General features: G+C 44.5%; 1 long non-coding RNA gene across 1 annotated transcript; it reads right to left on the minus strand.

Annotated features, from left to right (window-relative positions):
- Positions 1–5,472: 5,472 nt before the first annotated feature.
- LOC141113709 (uncharacterized) lies at positions 5,473–6,307 on the minus strand. The gene is made up of 3 exons (XR_012236806.1): positions 6,023–6,307; positions 5,815–5,920; positions 5,473–5,660 (listed from the first exon to the last, which is right to left on the minus strand). It is a non-coding gene; the product is annotated as an uncharacterized lncRNA (long non-coding RNA).
- Positions 6,308–24,129: the final 17,822 nt, after the last annotated feature.

A 24,129-nucleotide genomic window follows, 5' to 3' on the forward strand; every position in this document is an offset into this window, starting at 1 on the left:
GTACATGCTTTATAGAGATGCACACAGACACACAACCAAATTAGGAGAGAGTAGATCACACACACACAGATTATAGGATGAGGCCTACTACAAACATACATCCAACATTAGAAAAATGATGACTAGCATCCAGTAGGGTAGCTTAGTGTAGTTTAGTGTATGTCCTGCCCTAGAAGAGTCTACCTTGTCGTGGTGGGCAGGCTTGGAATCTCTTGGTCAAAAGTGTGTCAGTGAATGGAAGAGAGGATCACTACATCTTCACTTTTGCCCAACTGATTTCACCAAAGGACTCTTGAATTAATCAGAGTTCATGATATTAGTTGTATAAAGAATGGATGTTTATAGGTCCATGATTATACTTTCATAAACTCACAATAAAAGTTGGTATGTTTTCATTTGAATGGCTTCCTCTTTTGTTTAACCCTTTCATGACCAGGGGTCATTAACACTTGAATGCAGAGGCCACATTTAGCAGTTTTAGCTCCAGTATGCAATAGTTATCCTGTGAAAGGCAATAAACAAAGATAACTAAAATTGCAAATATGTAGGCAACCCATCAGAGGTAAAATAACAGCCCTACATTTTTTCTTCCACTTCTGGTGTGTGTTTTGGGATGTATAATAGGTATTGATGTATTTACATGTGTCTTAACCATATATGTACAGTATGTGTGTACTAAGAGTAGTGACAAGATCCTCTTTATGGAGACATCAGGAGTCTATTAGCTGCACCCAAAGAACAAAATGTAATTTTGAATCCTGTAATGAAACATTCCTTTAAACTAGGAAAAGGTATCACGTTCTCATGTTATATCCCTACACATTCCCCTCACAAAGCATCTAGGGATAGTAGGGGATGGTTTCCTGTTATCCACGGCTAGAGAATTTGCTCTATTCAGAAGAAATGTTTTTCTGCCCTCCACAATCTATACTATAGTATTGGGCCTTTCTCTAGTCTCCAATACAATTGTTAAATCCTCTATTTTAAAATATCATGCTTCCTAATTTAAATAACTTTAATAGTGCAACAGTAACCAATAACATTTTGCTCCTCAGGATATCTACTTTTGTATATACCCTATACAGTGTGCCTTTGGTCTTGTTGTCATTCAACTCCTGAGAGGAGACGAGCATTAGAGACAGAAATATATTTTTTCAATATTTTCAATATTACTGTAGGAATATAAGTAAAAAAATAGCCTTGGGTTGAGCTTTAACATTTTTTCCACGGAAACATCAGAAATATTTCCATTGAACTTGACCTATTTCCCAAATCACCTATATTTATTATAGGGGACTTCTCCATCCTGGCTAACATATACAGTATCTCACAAAAGTGAGTACACCCATCACATTTTTGTAAATATTTTATTATATCTTTTCATGTGACAACACTGAAGAAATTACACTTTGCTACAATGTAAAGTAGTGAGTGTAAAGCTTGTATAACAGTGAAAATTTGCTTTCCCCTCAAAATAAATCAACACACAGCAAGTAATGTCTATACCGCTGTAAACAAAAGTGAGTACACCCCTAAGTGAAAATGTCCAAATTGGGGCCAAAGTGTCAATATTTTGTATGGCCACCATTATTTTTCAGCACTGCCTTAACCCTCTTGAGCATGGAGTTCACCAGAGATTCACAGGTTTCCACTGGAGTCCTCTTCCACATCACGAAGCTGGTGGATGTTAGAGACCTTGTGCTTCCACCTTCAGTTTGAGGATGACCCACAGACGCTCAATAGGGTTTAGGTCTGGAGACATGCTTGGCCAGTCCATCACCTTTACCCTAAGCTTCTTTAGCAAGGCAGTGGTCAGCTTGGAGGTGTGTTTGGGGTCGGCATCATGTTGGAATACTGCCCTGCGGCCCAGTCACCAAAGGGAAGGGATCAAGCTCTGCTTCAGTATGTCACAGTGCATGTTGGCATTCATGGTTCCCTCAATGAACTGTAGCTTCCCAGTGCCAGCAGCATTCATGCAGCCCCAGACCATGACACCCCCACCACCATGCTTGGCTGTGGGCAAGACACACTTGTCTTTGTACTCCTCACCTTGTTGCTGACACAAACGCTTGGCACCATCTGAACCAAATAAGTTTATCTTGGTCTCATCAGACCACAGGACATGGTTCCAGTAATCCATGTCCTTAGTCTGCTCATCTTCAGCAAACGGTTTGTGGGCTTTCTTGTGCATCATCTTTAGAAGAGGCTTCTTTCTGGGACGACAGCCATGCAGATGCAGTGTACGGCATATGGTCTGAGCACTGACAGGCTGACCCTCCCACCCTTTAACCTCTGCAGCAATTCTGGCAGCACTCATAAGTCTATTTCCCAAAAACAACCTCTGGATATGACACTGAGCACGTGCACTCAACTTCTTTGGTTGACCATGGCAAGGCCTGTTATGAGTGGAACCTGTCCTGTTAAACCGCTGTATGGTCTTGGCCACCATGCTGCAGCTCAGTTTCAGGGTCTTGGCAATCTTCTTATAGCCTAGGCCATCTTTATGTAGAGCAACAATTCTTTTTTCAGATCCTCAGAGAGTTCTTTGCCATGAGGTGCCATGTTGAACTTCCAGTGACCAGTATGAGAGAGTGAGTGCGATAACACCAAATTTAACACACCTGCTCCCCATTCACACCTGAGACCTTGTAACACTAACGAGTCACACGACACCTGGGGAGGGAAAATGGCTAATTGGGCCCAATTTGGACATTTTCAATTAAGGGTGTACTCACTTTTGTTGCCAGCGGTTTAGACATTAATGGCTGTGTGTTGAGTTATTGTGAGGGGACAGCAAATTTACACTGTTATACAAGCTGTACACTCACCACTTTACATTGTAGCAAAGTGTCATTTCTTCAGTGTTGTCACATTAAAAGATATAATAAAATATTTACAAAAATGTGAGGTGTGTACTCACTTTTGTGAGATACTGTATGGTGTGACTAAATGGGGATCTGAACTAGGCTTGTCCTCAGGGGCAGGATGACTGGCAGCAAATGTGGGAAATATAGACAGTAATATTACACAACACACCAAGTTTATAAAGGAATGAGTCTGGATTCAAACTAAGATTAACAGTTAAATACTGTTCATCGTAATTTTTAAATTTGCACTAACAGTTACATTTTCAGGACACGCTTTCAGGGGTCTACCATCTTCTTCTATGGTCCAAGCAGTATTGAAACACAAGATCTGCAAGGATTGTTTGGAAATCAATGCAAAGTACCCATGTAAAATGAAACTTTAAAAGGAGCCCTTTGTTGTGTGCATTATGTCCTGGTTTTGTTTCTCTTATCTTCCGATATCACAAACACTTCCATTCTCTTAGTGGTGTCTAAATATCTTTTTTTTGGACTGGGATGTTCGTTTTGTCTATCTTTTTTTTTCATCCTGTTGTGCCTGGTTTAGACAACCTTTGGTTGGAAATGAAATCCAGGTTATTGGAGAAATATATTTATACATGTAGCGCTGACAACTTTTGTTTTTAGTCATAAGTGTGTTATAAAGGTATAAGTTGATCTAGTGCCATCTTATGGACAATTGAAAAGGTACAACACTTTTATGTTTCATGATTAAGAGAAGTGGCATGGAAGTGATTGATTGTTTACTTCTGAACATTAACTATGACCTACCCACAATGCTCCTGGACAAGAGAAGAACTGAACTGTATTGTGGGAGGATATAAAAGGGCTGGGAGCGGCTATCTTAAGTCTCTTGTTCCTGGGACGCGTGGCCTGCCAGCAGGACTCTGTGGGTGTGTGTGTCCCACAGGGTTGCGGCCTACCTTGTGAAGGAGCGGAGCAGCAGCAAGGATCCTGCCATCGTATCACAGTGTGCTGAAGCAGCAGAAGTGATTGTTCCGGAGACCCGTGGGGGAGGTAACCGAGGACTCCTGGTCGTTAGTGAACGGAACAGTGTGACGGCGTGGTGGTGGCTCCATACGGACTGAGAACTGCTGAAACGGAGACATCCATCTGCCCGGATCCCGTGTGGTGAGAGGGTTAACACCCGGAAGTTTGTTTAATATTACACACACTTAGAACTTTCACAGATTGTTGCTGGGACAGATAGTCCCACAGAACAAGTTGAGTTGGAGAATGTTACCTTTGCATAGACTATAATATTCAAGAGCTAACACTAGATGTCTATCTTCTTCGTATAAGAACTCTTAATCAGTTTGCTGGATTATAATTGCCTTTGTGTATTACCTTACACTGCACAACACCTCAGAAGAACTCTCTGTGGATTACAATTATCATTTCATAGCTAGCGAAGATTGAAGACGTCAAGACTATCTCTTTTATTGCAGGGCCCTGCATCTAGTTACAAAGGGTAGTGACTTTACGGTTTAGAGCAGGGGGAGCTCCCTGGAATAAATATATATTTAGGTATATTCTGTGTATGTTACCAGTACTGTCATAACTATTTACTATACTGTTACACTACGTTGGTGTGATAGTGGAGTCACCGTAATAACTTTCTATATAAAATATATCATTTACCCAAAGAAAGAAGTCATTTTGGTTATTACAGAAGTTTGTGTGCAGTGTTGTTATTTATCCTGCAGGTGGAGCTACAAGCACACAGGTAGAGGTAAATATAAATATAAGTGTATATTGTGGGTTAAAGTTGGTACTAATATCATTACAACACTGCACTACAGCTGTGTCAAGGGAATTGAACAACTTAAGAGGGGTGAAGAGAATAGAGGACAGGCCCAATAATAAACCAGCAGCTCCACCGTGAGTTATTGCTACATACAATAAACCCTTACTGAGAGAGAAAAAAAGATTAAGATGAAGTTGTTAATTGGAATACAGCTGCCATAATATTTAACAAAGCCAAGATGGATGGGATACATACAAAGTTTTTCTACAAAGATGAAATCTAAAGGTCTGATAATAACTTGATGTGCGGTCCATGATGTGAGAGCAATAATAAATAAAATTTAAATATAACAGACCCATCACATCAAGTCCACACACCATGTTAGGATAGATACCACCTGCAGACAGTTGTTTTATAGTTGTTGATCTGGCTGAAAGCTTTCTGTTCTGCCATATACAGATTGTTGGTCCTTTTGTTTTTATTTATTTTTATTTTTGAAATCCAAAGCAGGATGTGTGGATTGTGAAATGATGCGCCCCTTTTCCTTGTAAGCAGAAGAATACTTATTATGTTATGACATCAGGAAAATATTGTTAGATGGAAACTAAGGACGTGTGTTATCTAGCTAAAACTAGCAACAGAGCAAGAAATGAGAAATTATAATATTGCCAGGAAAAAGTTGTCTTTTTGAAACATAAAACTGGAGTTCTTACACAAACAGCATGATAGAAAACAAGCCATTGTAATATATTTATGCAAGCTGGATCCAGTAATGAAGGGTTCACCACGATAAATTAGAGCTGTAGATAAACGAAGAGGATATTTTGGTATTTTTTAGGTGCAAAAATAATATCAAATATATTATTTAAAAAATCATTTTTTTTATTTTGGAAAGCAAAATAAAAAGTGTTTTTAAAAACAAGACATTTGGCAAGTACAGTATATCACAGTATAGGCAGGACAGCACTGTAAGGTGGATTTCCCAACATGTTTCACCCATATGTCGGGCTTCTTCAGGGGAAGCTGTCCGGTTTTGAAGTACAAGCCTTCTAACATAAGAGACAACAAAAAAGAAAAAAAAATCATATATATGTCAACTAATTTACAGTTATATATCATATATATTGCAAAATATTACATCCGTTTAATTACATACCAGTTTATATGCACATGCACCTCTACTTTCGGGGCGAAGCTTCTTACCTGTATTGCCTAAAATGGATCCAATTATCCCCACGCTTTTTAGATGGCTATCTGCGCCAAAGGAACCATAGCTGACCAGTGGCCACAGGGGAAATAATAGGACCAGCTATAAAAAATATATATTAAGGTATATCAGAGAATGTCAGAGAGGAAAATATTTTTCCAAACTGAAAAAGATGATATAAAAAAAGAAGAATTTTTAACTTACAAATACAAATTCTGCAAAGAGCTTAATATCCAAGGGATTTTGAAATGCTGTCATTAAATTCTAATGTTGATCTTCAAAGCTGACTGCAAACCAAAAAACAGGGAGAGAAGATGTAATGGACAAGCAACTAGCTCTCGGAAAGACAAACAGCCAATATAAGAAAGAGACAACTGATTTTACAAAAAAAATATATATAACACAGTAAAAATGCTTGCTAAAGACACAGATAGTGCCCTTAATATACTGACTTCTAAACAGCCAAAAGCTAGGTCACAACAATGGCAGCCTTATGTACCCCCCATCTGGCCTGAAGGACCGGAAGCGTACGTGTAAACTGCGCCGCGCATGCGCAAGCCGCGTCATTCACGTCACTCCATCCATCGTCGCCAGGTCCTAAGACTCAGTTATAGAGACAGGGGGAGTGATTCCCTCTGGTTGTGGGAGGGGGAAATCACCCATGTAGAAAACAGGGAGAGATCCACGGAGGGAAGGGGAGTGATACAAAAACACAGTAGCAGCACAGTGAATCGGGTGCCCTGCCTACTAGGTTAAGACACCCTGGGCGTCCATGTGGCCTCCATGATTGCTCAAAATGGGCCAAAAGCACAGGGCAATACAATTATTGTGGGTCTAGAAGGTTACCATATCAGGAAAAGGATGGTTAAAGGGTCAAGCAAAGCCATGAGCGTAGAAAAGCAAGTGCATGTACAATAAAACTTTATTTAGTACATAATATACACAAGCAAAATTTTATATAAAATAGACTCTAATAGTAATAATGTTGATACATAATAAGAATTATTCTAACATACACTAAAAGATCATTTTGTCAAAATTCTACAGAAATTTACTAATAAAGATAGATTATGAGATATCTAATTTGATTACTATTTAATTATTATAATGCCAATCAGATTCCATCAATAGGCCAAGGGGGGGCGAATGGAGAAGGAGGGTGGGCAGAGATGTAAAGAACCAAAATGATGACAAGGGAAAGGGAAGGGGGGGGGGGAAGGAAGGGGGTGGGGAAAAAGGGGGGATGGGAAGGGAGAGGGGGGAGGGAAGGGGGGGGGGTGGGGGGGGAAAGGGAGGGACGGGGGGATGGGGAGGGAGAAGGGAAGGGGGGAAAAAGGATGGGTAGGGGAAAAAAGGGGGGAAAAGAAGAAGAGGGTAAGATAAGAATACAAATAAAATATAATAATAACAACATAAATTCAGAGACAGTAGGTCAGGAAGGCAGCAATGTAAGCAATTACAGTATTTAAAGAAAGGGTTTATAACTTAACATTTAATTTAATCCAGGGTAAGTTGTAGCTTTCAGTAAATGAATCCAATGTGATTCTAATTGCAATCATTTTTGTTCATTGCTGCCTCCCCTGACATCAGTAGGAATATGTTCTAAAGCCATAAATTTTATGGTATCCAATTTGAAGCCATGGAACAATCCAACATGGCGACAAATTGGAGTTCCCATTTTACGTTTTCTAATAAGAGATACATGGTCATTGATTCTTTTAAGGAAGGGACGCTTTGTCTTCCCGACATAAAAACACTTGCATGTGCATTGCATCATATGAACAATGCCAGGAGTTTGGCATGTCACTCTGTATCTGATTTTGTGAATATGGCCATTTGGTAGTTTCATTTAATTATTATTTAGAACAAAGCGACAATTGTCGCATTTCCTGCAAGGGAAAGATCTAGGAAACAAAATAGATGAAGATGGAATTTTATAGTGACTTTGAGTTAGTCGATCTTTTAAGGATTTGGCACGTCTATAGGTAATTTCTGGTTGTTTTCCAACATACTTACTTACTATAGGATCTGCCAATATTTATTAATAATTTGTCTCACCTGTCTATGCTGTTTGGTGTAGGATGTAATTATTCTCACTGGTTGAGATGTAGATTTGTTTTTTTTCTTGTGAATCAAGGTATCTCTCACATGGACTTTAGCTCGATTAAAGGCCTTTTTTAGAGTACTATGAGTATAGCCTCTCTCTCGTAAATGGGAATATAGTAGATTAGCTTCTTTCTGAAAGTCCTCATCCCTGCTACAGTTACACTTCAGTCTCAAATACTGACTGTAGGGGATGCTGTTGATCAGGGACTTGGGATGAGAGCTGGATGCATGTAAGATGGCATTGCTTGCTGATGGCTTCCTGAATAACGATGTACTCAGGGAGCCATCAGTTTCTATAAAGATCTGAATATCCAAAAAATTAATGGATTTCTAATCGCATGACATTGTAAACTTGAGATTATATGTATTATCGCCCAATATATTCATAAACAGTTCTTGTTGAGTGCCTGACCAAATCATCAATAAATCATCAATGTAGCGATGGAATGTCACCACATAATCTAGATATTTAATAAGATCAATTGTTTCCTGCGCATAAGAAAATAGTGCTTTAACATGAGGACTTAAATAGGTGTCAGTTAGACTACTCGCGTTCTCAGTGAGACAACCACATCTTTGAGATGATGGGTCGACCGGGAGGATTGGTTAGAGACTTATGTACCTTAGGTAAGGCATAAAAGGTTGCAACGTTTGGTTCCTGGACATTTATAAAGGTCCAGGTTTGTTTGTCAATCAGATTTTTTGAATATGCCTTAGCAGTAATATTTCTATATTCTCTACAGTAAGAGTCAATAACTGTCCGTGAAATTGTTCTATACCATTCTCGATTTTGGAGAATGTGTAGACACATTTGTTCATAATTGCTACGATTCATAATTACAAGGTTTCCACCCTTGTCAGCTGACTTAATTATAACCCCAGTGTTTTTCTGTAGGGAGATCAGTGCCCCTCTTAGTGGAGGAGATAAATTGTCAGAAGAAGACTTCGACCAAGTTATTTCCTCTACCTCTTTCATTATTTGTTGCACAAAAGCCCAAATATTAGGGTTGTTACCTAATGTGGGAAAGTTCTTAGATCTCGGTTTGAATAATTGTAGAGGGGGGGAAACATCTAATTGATGAAGTCTTTTCTGATAGAATGGGAGGATTTAAGGGTGAGTCAATAGAGTCACCACCTTCCTCCCATAATTCCATCAATTCCTGTATGGCCTGGATTTCTCTAATTGTGAGGTCATTATTGCCAGTTGAAGTGGTATCATGATCTATATTGGTTGATTTATGATAGATCGTTTTGAACATTAGCCGACGAGCATATAAGTGGATGTCTTTGATAACATCAAATTGATCCACGTTAGTATCAGGACAGGAGGTTAAGCCTAATTGTAAAACTCTAGATTCATCAGTAGTTAGTACATGAGAGGAAAGATTCAAAATTTGAAATTGTTTTCCCTCATCAGAGGCTATATTGCCAAAACTCACAGATTTGCCGGACTTCGATGTTCCGTTATTGTGGTGTGGATGGTGGTGTGGATGATAGTGTTGTGGATGATGGTGTGGATGGTGGTGTGGTGTGCATGGTGGTGTGGATGGTAGTATGGATGGTGGGGTGGTGTGGATGGTGGTGTGGTGTGGATAGTGGGGGTGTGTGCAGTGGGTGGTGGTGTGGTATGCATGGTGGTGTGTATGGTGGCATGGTGTGGATGGTGGTATGGATTATGGTATGGATGGTGGGGTGGGGTGGTGTGGATGGTGTGTTATGCATGGTGGTATGATGATATTGTTGTGGAGGGTGGTGTGGATGATAGTGGTGTGGAGGGTGGTGTGGTGGTAGAGGGTGGTATGGATGATGGTGTTGTAGAGGGTGATGTGTGGGGTGGTGTTGTGGAGGGTGGTGTGGAGTGGTGTGGAAGGTGGGTTGGTGTGGTGTGGATGGTGTTGTGGAGGGTGGTGTGGATGGTGGTGTGGATGATAGTGTTGTGGAGGGTGGTGTGGATGGTGGGGTGGTGTGTGGTGGTTTTGTGGAGGGTGGTATGGATAATGGTGTTGGAGGGTGGTGTGGAGTGGTGTCGAAGGTGGGGTGGATGGTGGTGTGGATGGTGGTGGAGGGTGGTGTGGAGTGGTGTCGAAGGTGGGGTGGATGGTGTTGGAGGGTGGTGTGGAGTGGTGTCGAAGGTGGGGTGGATGGTGGTGTGGATGGTGTTGTGGAGGTGGTGTAGAGTGGTGTGGAAGGTGGGTTGGTGTGGTGTGGATGGTGTTGTGGAGGGTGGTGTGGATGATAGTGTTGTGGAGGGTGGTGTGGAAGGTGGGTTGGTTTGGTGTGGATGGTGGGGTGGTGTTGTGGAGAGTGGTATGGATAATAGTGTTGTGGAGGGTGGTGTGGTGTGTGGTGGTGTTGTGGAGAGTGGTATAGATAATGGTGTCGTGGAGGGTGGTGTGGAAGGTGGGTTGGTGTGGTGTTGTGGAGTGGCGTGGAAGGTGGGTTGGTGTGGTGGTGTTGTGGAGGGTGGTGTGGATGATGGTGTTGTGGAGGGTGGTGTGGAAGGTGAGTTGGTGTGGTGTGTGGTGGTGTTGTGGAAGGTGAGTTGGTGTTGTGGATGATGGTGGTGTGGATGGTGGTGTGGTGTGCATGGTGGTGTGGATGGTGGTGTGGTGTGCATGGTGGTGTGGTGTGGATGGTGGGGTGGTGTGCATGGTGGGGTGGAGTGCATGGTGGGTGGTGTGGATGGTGGTGTGGATGGTGGCGTGGTGTGGTGTGCATGGTGGTGTGGATGGTGAGGTGGTGTGGATGGTGGTGTGGTGTGCATGGTGGTGTGGTGTGGATGGTGGTGTGGATCGTGGTGTGGTGTGCATGGTGGTGTGGATGGTGGGGTGGTGTGCATGGTGGTGTGGTGTGGATGGTGGGGTGTGTGCAGTGGATGTTGGTGTGGTTTGCATGGTGGTGTGGATGGTGGCGTGGTGTGGATGGTGGTATGGACAATGGTATGGATGGTGGGGTGTGGATGGTGGGGTGGGGTAGGGTGGTGTGGTGTGGTGTGGATGGTGTGTTGTGCATGGTGGTGTGATGTGGATGGTGGGGTGTGCATGGTGGTGTGCATGGTGGGGCGGATGGTGGTGTGGTGTGGATGATGGTGTGGATGGTGTTGTGGATGATAGTGTTGTGGAGGGTGGTGTGAATGATAGTGTTGTGGAGGGTGGTGTGGTGTGGATGGTGGGGTGGTGTGGTAGAGGGTGGTATGGATGATGGTGTTGTGAAGGGTGGTGTGGAAGGTGGGTTGGTGTGGTGTGGGGTGGTATTGTGGAGGGTGGTGTGGTGTGGAGTGGTATTGTGGAGGGTGGTGTGGAGTGGTGTGGAAGGTGGGTTGGTGTGGTGTGGATGGTGGTGTGGATGGTGTTGTGGTGTGGATGGTGGTGTGGATGATAGTGTTGTGGATGATGGTGTGGATGGTGGTGTGGTGTGCATGGTGGTGTGGATGGTAGTATGGATGTGGAGTGGTGTGGATGGTGGTGTGGTGTGGATGGTGGGGGTGTGTGCAGTGGGTGGTGGTGTGGTATGCATGGTGGTGTGTATGGTGGCATGGTGTGGATGGTGGTATGGATAATGGTATGGATGGTGGGGTGGGGTGGGGTGGTGTGGATGGTGTGTTATGCATGGTGGTGTGATGATAGTGTTGTGGAGGGTGGTGTGGATGATAGTGGTGTGGAGGGTGGTGTGGTGGTAGAGGGTGGTATGGATGATGGTGTTGTAGAGGGTGATGTGTGGGGTGGTGTTGTGGAGGGTGGTGTGGAGTGGTGTGGAAGGTGGGTTGGTGTGGTGTGGAAGGTGGGTTGGTGTGGTGTGGATGGTGTTGTGGAGGGTGGTGTGGATGGTGGTGTGGATGATAGTGTTGTGGAGGGTGGTGTGGATGGTGGGGTGGTGTGTGGTGGTTTTGTGGAGGGTGGTATGGATAATGGTGTTGGAGGGTGGTGTCGAAGGTGGGGTGGATGGTGGTGTGGATGGTGTTGTGGAGGTGGTGTGGAAGGTGGGTTGGTGTGGTGTGGATGGTGTTGTGGAGGGTGGTGTGGATGATAGTGTTGTGGAGGGTGGTGTTGAAGGTGGGTTGGTTTGGTGTGGATGGTGGGGTGGTGTTGTGGAGAGTGGTATGGATAATGGTGTTGTGGAGGGTGGTGTGGAAGGTGAGTTGGTGTGGTGGTGTTGTGGATGATGGTGTTGTGGAGGGTGGTGTGGAAGGTGGGTTGGTTTGGTGTGGATGGTGGGGTGGTGTTGTGGAGAGTGGTATGGATAATAGTGTTGTGGAGGGTGGTGTGGTGTGTGGTGGTGTTGTGGAGAGTGGTATAGATAATGGTGTCGTGGAGGGTGGTGTGGAAGGTGGGTTGGTGTGGTGTTGTGGAGTGGCGTGGAAGGTGGGTTGGTGTGGTGGTGTTGTGGAGGGTGGTGTGGATGATGGTGTTGTGGAAGGTGGGTTGGTGTGGTGTGTGGTGGTGTTGTGGAAGGTGAGTTGGTGTTGTGGATGATGGTGTTGTGGAGGGTGGTGTGGAAGGTGGGTTGGTTTGGTGTGGATGGTGGGGTGGTGTTGTGGAGAGTGGTATGGATAATAGTGTTGTGGAGGGTGGTGTGGTGGTGTTGTGGAGAGTGGTATAGATAATGGTGTCGTGGAGGGTGGTGTGGAAGGTGAGTTGGTGTTGTGGAGTGGCGTGGAAGGTGGGTTGGTGTGGTGGTGTTGTGGACGGTGGTGTGGTGTGGATGGTGGGGTGGTGTGGTAGAGGGTGGTATGGATGATGGTCTTGTGAAGGGTGGTGTGGAAGGTGGGTTGGTGTGGTGTGGGGTGGTATTGTGGAGGGTGGTGTGGTGTGGAGTGGTGTGGAAGGTGGGTTGGTGTGGTGTGGATGGTGGTGTGGATGGTGGTGTGGATGATAGTGTTGTGGATGATGGTGTGGATGGTAGTGTAGTGTGCATGGTGGTGTGGATGGTGGGGTGGTGTGGATGGTAGTATGGGTGGTGGGGTGGGGTGGATGGTGGGGGTGTGTGCAGTGGGTGGTGGTGTGGTATGCATGGTGGTGTGTATGGTGGCATGGTGTGGATGGTGGTATGGATTATGGTATGGATGGTGGGGTGGGGTGGTGTGGATGGTGTGTTATGCATGGTGGTGTGATGATAGTGTTGTGGAGGGTGGTGTGGATGATAGTGGTGTGGAGGTAGAGGGTGGTATGGATGATGGTGTTGTAGAGGGTGACGTGGAAGGTGGTTTGGTGTGGGGTGGTGTTGTGGAGGGTGGTGTGGAAGGTGGGTTGGTGTGGTGTGGATGGTGTTGTGGAGGGTGGTGTGGATGGTGGTGTGGATGATAGTGTTGTGGAGGGTGGTGTGGATGGTGGGGTGGTGTGTGGTGGTTTTGTGGAGGGTGGTATGGATAATGGTGTTGGAGGGTGGTGTGGAGTGGTGTCGAAGGTGGGGTGGATGGTGGTGTGGATGGTGTTGTGGAGGGTGGTGTAGAGTGGTGTGGAAGGTGGGTTGGTGTGGTGTGGCTGGTGTTGTGGATGATAGTGTTGTGGAGGGTGGTGTGGATGGTGGGGTGGTGTTGTGGAGGGTGGTATGGATAATGGTGTTGTGGAGGGTGGTGTGGAAGGTGAGTTGGTGTGGTGTTGTGGATGATGGTGTTGTGGAGGGTGGTGTGGAAGGTGGGTTGGTTTGGTGTGGATGGTGGGGTGGTGTTGTGGAGAGTGGTATGGATAATAGTGTTGTGGAGGGTGGTGTGTGGTGGTGTTGTGGGGAGTGGTATAGATAATGGTGTCGTGGAGGGTGGTGTGGAAGGTGGGTTGCTGTGGTGTTGTGGGGTGGCGTGGAAGGTGGGTTGGTGTGGTGGTGTTGTGAAGGGTGGTGTGGATGATGGTGTTGTGGAGGGTGGTGTGGAAGGTGGGTTGGTGTGGTGTGTGGTGGTGTTGTGGAAGGTAAGTTGGTGTTGTGGATGATGGTGTTGTGGAGGGTGGTGTGGAAGGTGGGTTGGTTTGGTGTGGATGGTGGGGTGGTGTTGTGGAGAGTGGCATGCATAATAGTGTTGTGGAGGGTGGTGTGGTGGTGTTGTGGAAAGTGGTATAGATAATGGTGTCGTGGAGGGTGGTGTGGAAGGTGGGTTGGTGTTGTGGAGTGGCGTGGAAGGTGGGTTGGTGTGGTGGTGTTGTGGAGGGTGGTGTGGAAGGTGGGTTGGTGTGGTGTTGTGGAGTGGCGTGGAAGGTGGGTTGGTGTGGTGGTGTTGTGGAATGTGAGTTGGTGTTGTGGATGATGGTGTTGTGGAGGGTGGTGTGGAAGGTGGGTTGGTTTGGTGTGGATGGTGGGGTGGTGTTGTGGAGAGTGGTATGGATAATAGTGTTGTGGAGGGTGGTGTTGTGGAGAGTGGTATAGATAATGGTGTCGTGGAGGATGGTGTGGAAGGTGGGTTGGTGTTGTGGAGTGGCGTGGAAGGTGGGTTGGTGTGGTGGTGGTGTGGAAGGTGGGTTGGTGTGGTGTTGTGGAGTGGCGTGGAAGGTGGGTTGGTGTGGTGGTGTTGTGGAGGGTGGTGTGGAAGGTGAGTTGGTGTGGTGGTGTTGTGGAGGTGTTGTGGAGGGTGGTGTGGAAGGTGAGTTGGTGTGGTGGTGTTGTGGATGATGGTGGTGTGGAAGGTGGGTTGGTTTGGTGTGGATGGTGGGGTGGTGTTGTGGAGAGTGGTATGGATAATAGTGTTGTGGAGGGTGGTGTGGTGGTGTTGTGGAGAGTGGTATAGATAATGGTGTCGTGGAGGGTGGTGTGGAAGGTGGGTTGGTGTGGTGGAGTGGTGTGGAAGGTGGGTTGGTGTGGTGGTGTTGTGGAGGGTGGTGTGGAAGGTGGGTTGGTGTGGTGTGTGGTGGTGTTGTGGAGGGTGGTGTGGAAGGTGAGTTGGTGTGGTGGTGTTGTGGATGATGGTGGTGTGGAAGGTGGGTTGGTGTGGTGTGGATGGTGGGGTGGTGTTGTGGAGAGTGGTATGGATAATAGTGTTGTGGAGGGTGGTGTGGAAGGTGGGTTGGTGTGGTGGAGTGGAAGGTGGGTTGGTGTGGTGGTGTTGTGGAGAGTGGTATAGATAATGGTGTCGTGGAGGGTGGTGTGGAAGGTGGGTTGGTGTGGTGGAGTGATGTGGAAGGTGGGTTGGTGTGGTGGAGTGGTGTGGAAGGTGGGTTGGTGTGGTGGAGTGGTGTGGAAGGTGGGTTGGTGTGGTGGTGTTGTGGAGAGTGGTATAGATAATGGTGTCGTGGAGGGTGGTGTGGAAGGTGGGTTGGTGTGGTGGAGTGGTGTGGAAGGTGGGTTGGTGTGGTGGAGTGGTGTGGATGGTAGTGTGGTGTGCATGGTGGTGTGGATGGTGGAGTGGTGTGGATGGTAGTATGGATGGTGGGGTGGGGTGGGGTGGATGGTGGGGGTGTGTGCAGTGGGTGGTGGTGTGGTATGCATGGTGGTGTGTATGGTGGCATGGTGTGGATGGTGGTATGGATAATGGTATGGATGGTGGGGTGGGGTGGTGTGGATGGTGTGTTATGCATGGTGGTGTGATGATAGTGTTGTGGAGGGTGGTGTGGATGATAGTGGTGTGGAGGTAGAGGGTGGTATGGATGATGGTGTTGTAGAGGGTGATGTGGAAGGTGGTTTGGTGTGGGGTGGTGTTGTGGAGGGTGGTGTGGAAGGTAGGTTGGTGTGGTGTGGATGGTGTTGTGGAGGGTGGTGTGGATGGTGGTGTGGATGATAGTGTTGTGGAGGGTGGTGTGGATGGTGGGGTGGTGTGTGGTGGTTTTGTGGAAGGTGGTATGGATAATGGTGTTGGAGGGTGGTGTGGAGTGGTGTCGAAGGTGGGGTGGATGGTGGTGTGGATGGTGTTGTGGAGGGTGGTGTAGAGTGGTGTGGAAGGTGGGTTGGTGTGGTGTGGCTGGTGTTGTGGATGATAGTGTTGTGGAGGGTGGTGTGGATGGTGGGGTGGTGTTGTGGAGGGTGGTATGGATAATGGTGTTGTGGAGGGTGGTGTGGAAGGTGAGTTGGTGTGGTGCTGTGGATGATGGTGTTGTGGAGGGTGGTGTGGAAGGTGGGTTGGTTTGGTGTGGATGGTGGGGTGGTGTTGTGGAGAGTGGTATGGATAATAGTGTTGTGGAGGGTGGTGTGTGGTGGTGTTGTGGGGAGTGGTATAGATAATGGTGTCGTGGAGGGTGGTGTGGAAGGTGGGTTGCTGTGGTGTTGTGGGGTGGTGTGGAAGGTGGGTTGGTGTGGTGGTGTTGTGAAGGGTGGTGTGGATGATGGTGTTGTGGAGGGTGGTGTGGAAGGTGGGTTGGTGTGGTGTGTGGTGGTGTTGTGGAAGGTGAGTTGGTGTTGTGGATGATGGTGTTGTGGAGGGTGGTGTGGAAGGTGGGTTGGTTTGGTGTGGATGGTGGGGTGGTGTTGTGGAGAGTGGTATGCATAATAGTGTTGTGGAGGGTGGTGTGGTGGTGTTGTGGAGAGTGGTATAGATAATGGTGTCGTGGAGGGTGGTGTGGAAGGTGGGTTGGTGTTGTGGAGTGGCGTGGAAGGTGGGTTGGTGTGGTGGTGTTGTGGAGGGTGGTGTGGAAGGTGGGTTGGTGTGGTGTTGTGGAGTGGCGTGGAAGGTGGGTTGGTGTGGTGGTGTTGTGGAATGTGAGTTGGTGTTGTGGATGATGGTGTTGTGGAGGGTGGTGTGGAAGGTGGGTTGGTTTGGTGTGAATGGTGGGGTGGTGTTGTGGAGAGTGGTATGGATAATAGTGTTGTGGAGGGTGGTGTTGTGGAGAGTGGTATAGATAATGGTGTCGTGGAGGATGGTGTAGAAGGTGGGTTGGTGTTGTGGAGTGGCGTGGAAGGTGGGTTGGTGTGGTGGTGGTGTGGAAGGTGGGTTGGTGTGGTGTTGTGGAGTGGCGTGGAAGGTGGGTTGGTGTGGTGGTGTTGTGGAGGGTGGTGTGGAAGGTGAGTTGGTGTGGTGGTGTTGTGGAGGTGTTGTGGAGGGTGGTGTGGAAGGTGAGTTAGTGTGGTGGTGTTGTGGATGATGGTGGTGTGGAAGGTGGGTTGGTTTGGTGTGGATGGTGGGGTGGTGTTGTGGAGCGTGGTATGGATAATAGTGTTGTGGAGGGTGGTGTTGTGGAGAGTGGTATAGATAATGGTGTCGTGGAGGGTGGTGTGGAAGGTGGGTTGGTGTGGTGGAGTGGTGTGGAAGGTGGGTTGGTGTGGTGGTGTTGTGGAGGGTGGTGTGGAAGGTGGGTTGGTGTGGTGTGTGGTGGTGTTGTGGAGGGTGGTGTGGAAGGTGAGTTGGTGTGGTGGTGTTGTGGATGATGGTGGTGTGGAAGGTGGGTTGGTTTGGTGTGGATGGTGGGGTGGTGTTGTGGAGAGTGGTATGGATAATAGTGTTGTGGAGGGTGGTGTGGAAGGTGGGTTGGTGTGGTGGAGTGGAAGGTGGGTTGGTGTGGTGGTGTTCAAGAACAAATTGAACCTAAAGCTAAAATGGGACTTTAAATGAGGCAGTGAACTACACATACGCCTCCATCCCCAATACATTGAACAAAAGGGAAAACTAAATGGTGGGACTTTAAATGAAGCAACCACTACGTTGTATAAACCAATCAGTATACCAATGTTTATTAGTTGCAAGGTTTGTACATAACCCAAGAAATAATAAATAATAAACTAATATAGCAATGCACTAAGGGTCTAAATGAGCGGATCTAGACAATACAATGTAGTACACGATAAGTTCATTAACAAGAAAACAATGTATAACAGTATAATATGTTAATGAACAGTGGTTGACAGGATCAGGACATTCCACATCAATGCAAAGCTGATATAATAATGTACATAGTTTTAACCTGGGTATGTAAACCCCAATGGTAACAACAACAATATTAGGGTATAAAAGCAAGGGTAGATTGATTAATAAAAGTAGATAAAGTATAATACAAATATTGGATATAGATACTGTGACAACGCATCATAGGAAAGCTCTACGCGTTTCGTGGTTATACCACTCGTCAGGAGCAGATGCAAAATTAGGGGGTATCTATAATGAAATACAATTACCAGAATGGGTATAATATAAAATATACAATTGTAAAAAATGTATAAGAAAGGGAAACAAAAAAAGGATCCCAAACATTCTCACCTTGTTAAACTATAAAATATATGTAAATATACATGAAAATGGTATCCTAGGTAAGAGACATTATAGGGCACGTCAACCCCGGAAGCTGAGATGGAGAACCTCAAGGCACGGCAAAGGAACAGTGACCAGTAATGATTGTATGACAGGATGAGCCAATTTTTTAACTGTGGTATATCTAGTGTTTAGTATGAATCGTCTTGTAGCTAACTCCCAGGGGTATCTGTAGGAATCAATAGGTAAAAAATAGTAAGATGATAGAGTAAACCAGTTCCACAGCTAAAAAAATTGGAGAAAAAACTCCCCAAGATTGAAGTGTGTGAAAAGATAACAAGATAAATAAAAAATGAAAAAGTGTAGAAAGTATAAAAATAGGAAAGTGTAAAAATGAAATAAAGATGTGATAAGGGTATGTTTCTAAAGTATAGTGTAGCATAGGTACCTGTATAAATAGGTGTAGATAGTTTAAAATCCAAAAACCGTGCAGCAATAAATGCTTAGTGAGAGAAGCCATTAATAGTGTGAGCATGAAGATATGTGAGGTTTAAATAGCGGCCGTGCACTGGGGACAACCATCAACGTCACGCAGCGTAATCAAAGGGGGTGGCGCCGCCGTCCGAGCCACAATGTGTGCTCAGCGTTTGGCGCCAAATTACCCTTCCTGGAATACGCAGATGGACAAACGTGTCGGCGGAATGGCGTCAAGATGTGACGTCATCCGTAGGACACGTGGGCGTGGCGTCGACCCACAGCGGGTACCTACCCCACCCCCCGCAGGTAGGAGGGGAGGGAGAGGTCACGGTGCGGGTCGCAGCTTCCGGGTATGACAAAAGAAACCTCACCCCAAGCTGGTAAACATGGTCCCTGATGAAGGAATTGGCGTGGTGGCTAGAAAGGTCACAGATTGTAATAGAGTAGATATAATGTTTTAGTGATCTGCTTCCATCCCTAGTTGTATACAAGAACAAATTGAACCTAAAGCTAAAATGGGACTTTAAATGAGGCAGTGAACTACACATACGCCTCCATCCCCAATACATTGAACAAAAGGGAAAACTAAATGGTGGGACTTTAAATGAAGCAACCACTACGTTGTATAAACCAATCAGTATACCAATGTTTATTAGTTGCAAGGTTTGTACATAACCCAAGAAATAATAAATAATAAACTAATATAGCAATGCACTAAGGGTCTAAATGAGCGGATCTAGACAATACAATGTAGTACACGATAAGTTCATTAACAAGAAAACAATGTATAACAGTATAATATGTTAATGAACAGTGGTTGACAGGATCAGGACATTCCACATCAATGCAAAGCTGATATAATAATGTACATAGTTTTAACCTGGGTATGTAAACCCCAATGGTAACAACAACAATATTAGGGTATAAAAGCAAGGGTAGATTGATTAATAAAAGTAGATAAAGTATAATACAAATATTGGACATAGATACTGTGACAACGCATCATAGGAAAGCTCTACGCGTTTCGTGGTTATACCACTCGTCAGGAGCAGATGCAAAATTAGGGGGTATCTATAATGAAATACAATTACCAGAATGGGTATAATATAAAATATACAATTGTAAAAAATGTATAAGAAAGGGAAACAAAAAAAGGATCCCAAACATTCTCACCTTGTTAAACTATAAAATATATGTAAATATACATGAAAATGGTATCCTAGGTAAGAGACATTATAGGGCACGTCAACCCCGGAAGCTGAGATGGAGAACCTCAAGGCACGGCAAAGGAACAGTGACCAGTAATGATTGTATGACAGGATGAGCCAATTTTTTAACTGTGGTATATCTAGTGTTTAGTATGAATCGTCTTGTAGCTAACTCCCAGGGGTATCTGTAGGAATCAATAGGTAAAAAATAGTAAGATGATAGAGTAAACCAGTTCCACAGCTAAAAAAATTGGAGAAAAAACTCCCCAAGATTGAAGTGTGTGAAAAGATAACAAGATAAATAAAAAATGAAAAAGTGTAGAAAGTATAAAAATAGGAAAGTGTAAAAATGAAATAAAGATGTGATAAGGGTATGTTTCTAAAGTATAGTGTAGCATAGGTACCTGTATAAATAGGTGTAGATAGTTTAAAATCCAAAAACCGTGCAGCAATAAATGCTTAGTGAGAGAAGCCATTAATAGTGTGAGCATGAAGATATGTGAGGTTTAAATAGCGGCCGTGCACTGGGGACAACCATCAACGTCACGCAGCGTAATCAAAGGGGGTGGCGCCGCCGTCCGAGCCACAATGTGTGCTCAGCGTTTGGCGCCAAATTACCCTTCCTGGAATACGCAGATGGACAAACGTGTCGGCGGAATGGCGTCAAGATGTGACGTCATCCGTAGGACACGTGGGCGTGGCGTCGACCCACAGCGGGTACCTACCCCACCCCCCGCAGGTAGGAGGGGAGGGAGAGGTCACGGTGCGGGTCGCAGCTTCCGGGTATGACAAAAGAAACCTCACCCCAAGCTGGTAAACATGGTCCCTGATGAAGGAATTGGCGTGGTGGCTAGAAAGGTCACAGATTGTAATAGAGTAGATATAATGTTTTAGTGATCTGCTTCCATCCCTAGTTGTATACAAGAACAAATTGAACCTAAAGCTAAAATGGGACTTTAAATGAGGCAGTGAACTACACATACGCCTCCATCCCCAATACATTGAACAAAAGGGAAAACTAAATGGTGGGACTTTAAATGAAGCAACCACTACGTTGTATAAACCAATCAGTATACCAATGTTTATTAGTTGCAAGGTTTGTACATAACCCAAGAAATAATAAATAATAAACTAATATAGCAATGCACTAAGGGTCTAAATGAGCGGATCTAGACAATACAATGTAGTACACGATAAGTTCATTAACAAGAAAACAATGTATAACAGTATAATATGTTAATGAACAGTGGTTGACAGGATCAGGACATTCCACATCAATGCAAAGCTGATATAATAATGTACATAGTTTTAACCTGGGTATGTAAACCCCAATGGTAACAACAACAATATTAGGGTATAAAAGCAAGGGTAGATTGATTAATAAAAGTAGATAAAGTATAATACAAATATTGGACATAGATACTGTGACAACGCATCATAGGAAAGCTCTACGCGTTTCGTGGTTATACCACTCGTCAGGAGCAGATGCAAAATTAGGGGGTATCTATAATGAAATACAATTACCAGAATGGGTATAATATAAAATATACAATTGTAAAAAATGTATAAGAAAGGGAAACAAAAAAAGGATCCCAAACATTCTCACCTTGTTAAACTATAAAATATATGTAAATATACATGAAAATGGTATCCTAGGTAAGAGACATTATAGGGCACGTCAACCCCGGAAGCTGAGATGGAGAACCTCAAGGCACGGCAAAGGAACAGTGACCAGTAATGATTGTATGACAGGATGAGCCAATTTTTTAACTGTGGTATATCTAGTGTTTAGTATGAATCGTCTTGTAGCTAACTCCCAGGGGTATCTGTAGGAATCAATAGGTAAAAAATAGTAAGATGATAGAGTAAACCAGTTCCACAGCTAAAAAAATTGGAGAAAAAACTCCCCAAGATTGAAGTGTGTGAAAAGATAACAAGATAAATAAAAAATGAAAAAGTGTAGAAAGTATAAAAATAGGAAAGTGTAAAAATGAAATAAAGATGTGATAAGGGTATGTTTCTAAAGTATAGTGTAGCATAGGTACCTGTATAAATAGGTGTAGATAGTTTAAAATCCAAAAACCGTGCAGCAATAAATGCTTAGTGAGAGAAGCCATTAATAGTGTGAGCATGAAGATATGTGAGGTTTAAATAGCGGCCGTGCACTGGGGACAACCATCAACGTCACGCAGCGTAATCAAAGGGGGTGGCGCCGCCGTCCGAGCCACAATGTGTGCTCAGCGTTTGGCGCCAAATTACCCTTCCTGGAATACGCAGATGGACAAACGTGTCGGCGGAATGGCGTCAAGATGTGACGTCATCCGTAGGACACGTGGGCGTGGCGTCGACCCACAGCGGGTACCTACCCCACCCCCCGCAGGTAGGAGGGGAGGGAGAGGTCACGGTGCGGGTCGCAGCTTCCGGGTATGACAAAAGAAACCTCACCCCAAGCTGGTAAACATGGTCCCTGATGAAGGAATTGGCGTGGTGGCTAGAAAGGTCACAGATTGTAATAGAGTAGATATAATGTTTTAGTGATCTGCTTCCATCCCTAGTTGTATACAAGAACAAATTGAACCTAAAGCTAAAATGGGACTTTAAATGAGGCAGTGAACTACACATACGCCTCCATCCCCAATACATTGAACAAAAGGGAAAACTAAATGGTGGGACTTTAAATGAAGCAACCACTACGTTGTATAAACCAATCAGTATACCAATGTTTATTAGTTGCAAGGTTTGTACATAACCCAAGAAATAATAAATAATAAACTAATATAGCAATGCACTAAGGGTCTAAATGAGCGGATCTAGACAATACAATGTAGTACACGATAAGTTCATTAACAAGAAAACAATGTATAACAGTATAATATGTTAATGAACAGTGGTTGACAGGATCAGGACATTCCACATCAATGCAAAGCTGATATAATAATGTACATAGTTTTAACCTGGGTATGTAAACCCCAATGGTAACAACAACAATATTAGGGTATAAAAGCAAGGGTAGATTGATTAATAAAAGTAGATAAAGTATAATACAAATATTGGACATAGATACTGTGACAACGCATCATAGGAAAGCTCTACGCGTTTCGTGGTTATACCACTCGTCAGGAGCAGATGCAAAATTAGGGGGTATCTATAATGAAATACAATTACCAGAATGGGTATAATATAAAATATACAATTGTAAAAAATGTATAAGAAAGGGAAACAAAAAAAGGATCCCAAACATTCTCACCTTGTTAAACTATAAAATATATGTAAATATACATGAAAATGGTATCCTAGGTAAGAGACATTATAGGGCACGTCAACCCCGGAAGCTGAGATGGAGAACCTCAAGGCACGGCAAAGGAACAGTGACCAGTAATGATTGTATGACAGGATGAGCCAATTTTTTAACTGTGGTATATCTAGTGTTTAGTATGAATCGTCTTGTAGCTAACTCCCAGGGGTATCTGTAGGAATCAATAGGTAAAAAATAGTAAGATGATAGAGTAAACCAGTTCCACAGCTAAAAAAATTGGAGAAAAAACTCCCCAAGATTGAAGTGTGTGAAAAGATAACAAGATAAATAAAAAATGAAAAAGTGTAGAAAGTATAAAAATAGGAAAGTGTAAAAATGAAATAAAGATGTGATAAGGGTATGTTTCTAAAGTATAGTGTAGCATAGGTACCTGTATAAATAGGTGTAGATAGTTTAAAATCCAAAAACCGTGCAGCAATAAATGCTTAGTGAGAGAAGCCATTAATAGTGTGAGCATGAAGATATGTGAGGTTTAAATAGCGGCCGTGCACTGGGGACAACCATCAACGTCACGCAGCGTAATCAAAGGGGGTGGCGCCGCCGTCCGAGCCACAATGTGTGCTCAGCGTTTGGCGCCAAATTACCCTTCCTGGAATACGCAGATGGACAAACGTGTCGGCGGAATGGCGTCAAGATGTGACGTCATCCGTAGGACACGTGGGCGTGGCGTCGACCCACAGCGGGTACCTACCCCACCCCCCGCAGGTAGGAGGGGAGGGAGAGGTCACGGTGCGGGTCGCAGCTTCCGGGTATGACAAAAGAAACCTCACCCCAAGCTGGTAAACATGGTCCCTGATGAAGGAATTGGCGTGGTGGCTAGAAAGGTCACAGATTGTAATAGAGTAGATATAATGTTTTAGTGATCTGCTTCCATCCCTAGTTGTATACAAGAACAAATTGAACCTAAAGCTAAAATGGGACTTTAAATGAGGCAGTGAACTACACATACGCCTCCATCCCCAATACATTGAACAAAAGGGAAAACTAAATGGTGGGACTTTAAATGAAGCAACCACTACGTTGTATAAACCAATCAGTATACCAATGTTTATTAGTTGCAAGGTTTGTACATAACCCAAGAAATAATAAATAATAAACTAATATAGCA

This window comes from Aquarana catesbeiana, linkage group LG01 (assembly GCF_042186555.1).
Source record: "Aquarana catesbeiana isolate 2022-GZ linkage group LG01, ASM4218655v1, whole genome shotgun sequence".
Taxonomy (NCBI): domain Eukaryota; kingdom Metazoa; phylum Chordata; class Amphibia; order Anura; family Ranidae; genus Aquarana; species Aquarana catesbeiana.